General features: G+C 36.8%; 1 pseudogene; it reads left to right on the top strand.

Annotated features, from left to right (window-relative positions):
• Positions 1–926: 926 nt before the first annotated feature.
• LOC133338123 (maltase A1-like) lies at positions 927–2,756 on the top strand (annotated as a pseudogene).
• The last annotated feature ends 1,786 nt before the right edge of the window (positions 2,757–4,542 follow it).

The raw sequence follows: 4,542 nt of genomic DNA, 5'->3' as shown, positions 1-4,542 counted from the left end.
CATGGAGAAGAGGATTGGGCCTGTTTTGATAAATATCGGTCAATATTTAGCGGATCAAATGGACCCTGACTTTTGTGAAAATTACAAAATTTGTATTCTATAGCGTACATATTTACCACCGAAGGACATAGACCCGAGAAGTTGATGCCTAGGTATTATATATTTATGTAACCCATTACCACACTAGAGGACGGAAATATAGCGCTGATTGCTTTGAAAATTTCCATGAGGATCCAGATATGATCAAGGACAACGCCTACAATTTTCATTGATAATCAGATAATAATATTTGGATGAAGTGGACCGAAAACTTAATTTTTTGTGGTTTTTTCGAATCGATTTATAGGCCACAATTGAAAGCCGAACATTACAATACAACTGTGAAGGGAATCTGACCAATTAATAAAAAGGGCGGTACTAAATATTAGTAATATTTGTTGGACTCTAATCGGTCAAGAGGGTGCAAATATCGGAAAATATTGCCCAAGCTCGGAATATAGAGCCACACAAAGTTAGATTTTCGCGGAAGTTGTGTAGGGTATCATATGGTCGGCCCCGTCTGACTATACTGCTCCGCTCACTGGTTTAAAAATATGTTTTCATGTAGCTACCAAAGGCGTGGATTTTTTATTTTTTCAAGGGCAAACAAGGTGTGAATTTTTACAATTTTTTTTTTCAAGAGCCCACATATAGGTGTGGATTTTTTAAAAAAATGTTATTTTTTGTTGTGTTAGCCAACATCTTGTGTTGATGGTACTTAATGATTACCACTTAAATATCGAAACATGTGATTAACTTATCAATTCTTTATGTTTTTTCTACGGGCACACTTCAATATTTACCAGAAACACTCGAGAATTTTTGGTTTATTCACCTTTAGATTCGTATATAAGTTCAATATACACCTTCATTGCATTTCAGTAAATATGGAGAAGAGATCAACACTAAGTGCATATTTCAGCGTCATAACCCTTTTGACTTTGTGGCATCAACCCAGTGAACAATGTCAGGAAGTTACCACCGCAGAAGTTGTCCAGGACTGGTGGCAAACCGCACAATTTTATCAAATTTATCCGCGATCCTTTAAGGATTCCGATGATGATGGTATTGGCGATTTAAAAGGTATCACCTCTAAATTGGAATATCTCAAGGACATTGGGGTCACTGCTGCCTGGCTATCACCTATCTTTACCTCACCCTTGGTGGATTTTGGTTACGACATTTCCAACTTCTTTGACATACAACCCGAATATGGTACCCTGGATGATTTCAAAGATCTATTAATGAAAGCCAAACAATTGGGTATGAAAATCATTTTGGATTTTGTTCCTAATCATTCGAGCACCGAAAATGAATGGTTCAAGAAATCGGTGAATCGTGAGCGGGGCTATGAGGATTATTATGTGTGGTCTAATGGCAAGGTGGATGAGATGGGTGAGAGACAGCCTCCCAGCAACTGGTTATGTACTTTTCGTGGCAGCGCTTGGGAATGGAATGATCAAAGGCAGCAGTACTACCTCCATCAATTTGCTGTACAACAGGCGGATTTGAATTATCGTAACCCCGATGTGGTGGAGCAAATGAAACGGGTGTTGAGATATTGGCTGGACATGGGTGTGGATGGTTTTCGTATTGATGCTGCCACTGCACTTTTTGAAGCTAAACCCGATGCGAATGGCATCTATCCCGATGAAGAGGTGAGTGGCGTCACAGATGATAAAGACGATCGGAAGTATTTGAAAACGGAGAAAGTGGATTTACAACCGGAATGTATTGATATGATCTACCAATGGCGCCAGGTAATGGATGATTATCAAAGGATTCATGGTGGAGACACCAGGGTATTGCTTATTGAAACCTATGCTCCAATGGAGTATACTATGCAAATGTATGGCAACTCCACCACCAAAGGAGCCGAGCTACCATTTAATTTCAATTTAATCACTGAAGTGGATACCGGATTCACGGCCAAGGATGTGCAGAATGCTGTCGATGATTGGTTAACCAATATGCCAGCGGGAGGTACTGCCAATTGGGTAATCGGTAATCATGATCGTCGTCGTGCAGCCAGTCGTTATGGTCTACGCAACACAGATGCCATGAATATGTTGGTAATGTTCCTGCCTGGGGCCAGTGTTACCTATCAGGGTGAGGAATTGGGTATGACTGATGGTAAAATATCATGGGAAGACACTTTGGATAACCTGGCCTGTAATTCAAATCCGGATATTTTTGAGACAATTACACGTGATCCCTGCCGCACTCCGTACCAATGGAGTGTGCCGGATTTTCGGATGGTCCGAAGACATGGCTACCTTTGGCTGAGGATTATAAAACGGTGAATGTGGAAATGGAATTGAAGGCGGAAAAATCTCATTTGAAAATCTATATACAAATGGGGGAACTGAGAAAGTCGTCCAAGACCTTGCAACAGGGTTCATATAAATATAAGGCCCTCAGTGATGGGGTGTTTGTAGTGAAGAGGTGGGCAACGGAATGCGGTTTTTTGTTTACATAAATTAATTTATTTTATAAATTGCAGATATTTAGCGGGCGAGGAAACTCTGGTGTATGTGGCCAATTACGGCGAGGCTTCTTCAAGTGTAAATGTGTTGGAAAATTTCGACGGCTCCTTGCCATCTTCAATGAATGTGAAAATAAGCAGTCTGGACTCAAAGAAAGATGCTGGAATTCCGGTTAACCTTAAGGAAGTTACATTGGAAGCAGGAGAGGCATTAGTATTGGGAAAGGAGTAGAATACAAGAATTTTGAATAATAAATAAATAAGTGGAAAAATTTGGTATTTTTTTCGAAAGGAAAATTTGTCTCGCATGATGGAAGACTTTGAAAAATAATTTTTAAAAAATCCACGCCTGATGGAAGACCTTGAAAATTAATTTTTAAAAAATCCACGCCTAATGGAAGACCTTGAAAATTAATTTTTAAAAAATCCACGTCTGATGAAAAACCTTGAAAATTAATTTTTAAAAAATCCACGCCTGATGGAAGACCTTGAAAATTAATTTTTAAAAAATACACGCCTGATGGAAGACCTTGAAAATTAATTTTTAAAAACTCCACGCCTGATGGATGGCCTTGAAAATTAATTTTTAAAAACTCCACGCCTGATGGAAGACCTTGAAAATTAATTTTTAAAAAATCCACGCCTGATGGAAGATCTTGAAAATTAATTTTTAAAAAATCCACGCCTGATGGAAGACCTTGAAAATTAATTTTTAAAAAATACACGCCTGATGGAAGACCTTGAAAATTAATTTTTAAAAAATCCACGCCTGATGGAAGACCTTGAAAATTAATTTTTAAAAAATCCACGCCTGATGGAAGACCTTGAAAATTAATTTTTAAAAAATCCACGCCTGATGGAAGATCTTGAAAATTAATTTTTAAAAAATCCACGCCTGATGGAAGACCTTGAAAATTAATTTTTAAAAAATACACGCCTGATGGAAGACCTTGAAAATTATTTTTTAAAAAATCCACGCCTGATGGTAGACCTTGAAAATTAATTTTTAAAAAATCCACGCCTGATGGAAGACCTTGAAAATTAATTTTTAAAAAATCCACGCCTGATGGAAGACTTTGAAAATTAATTTTTAAAAAATCCCCGCCTGATGGAAGACCTTGAAAATTAATTTGTAAAATTCCACGCCTGATGGTAGACCTTAAAAATTATTTTAAAACTCCACGCCTGATGGAAGACCTTAAAAATTAATTTTAAAATTCCACACCTAAAAAATCCACGCCTAAGTGTAGACCTTGAAAATTAATTAAAAACTAGATTTTTATTAAAATCTGAAGTCCCTCAGGTAGTCCTTGAAGTTTTTTTATTTAATCGTCCTCTTAAATCTTAGTATGAAATTTTTCTCTTTCCTAATTATTGCACCTTGAAAATCTTAAAATTTCATTCATCTTTAAAATAACACCAACAAAAAAATAACCTTCATCTACTTTGTATGCTGAGTGAATACCACGTGTCGCATCTCAAACCCTAGCCGTTCGATTTAAGACAAAGTAAGCCTTCAACTTCAGTTGGCGACCTTTTTTAATTACCCCCAAGAAAAAAATGCAAAGCGCAAAGAAAAAAAATCCCCAGAGATTCCAAAAATTAGTCTTTATTTGTTGGCCCAACAATTCCTCTTCTCCTTTATTTGTTTTTGAGGTTAAATACGGCCTAAAGAGAAACAAATTCTTTTCCGAACTGTTTAAGGTGGCGGTGAATTTTTCGCCATTATCCCTTTAATGAATTAACGTATCGAAAAATAATAATGGTGTTGAAAGTTGATAACGGGCAAAGGTTGGCACACAAATGTTATTGAGTGGCAAATTAAAAAAAAAAAAAAAAACAAATGGGAGGAAGAAAGCCAAGGAAGAGGAGAACTGCCAGTGTCATTTTTATGCCACACATGTCTGCTGGTGCTCTCCCTTGTGGTAAAACTTTTTTATGAACTTTTGTAAATATTTTGTCTACTTTGGAAAAATGTTTAAGATTCTTAAAGAAAATCTGAACGAATTCTTAGAACG

This window comes from Musca vetustissima, unplaced genomic scaffold (genome assembly GCF_032173495.1).
Source record: "Musca vetustissima isolate MV318-11 ecotype Yass unplaced genomic scaffold, APGP_CSIRO_Mvet_v1 utg444505, whole genome shotgun sequence".
Classification (NCBI taxonomy): Eukaryota; Metazoa; Arthropoda; class Insecta; order Diptera; family Muscidae; genus Musca; species Musca vetustissima.
This window is presented reverse-complemented; position numbering and strand designations above follow the sequence as displayed.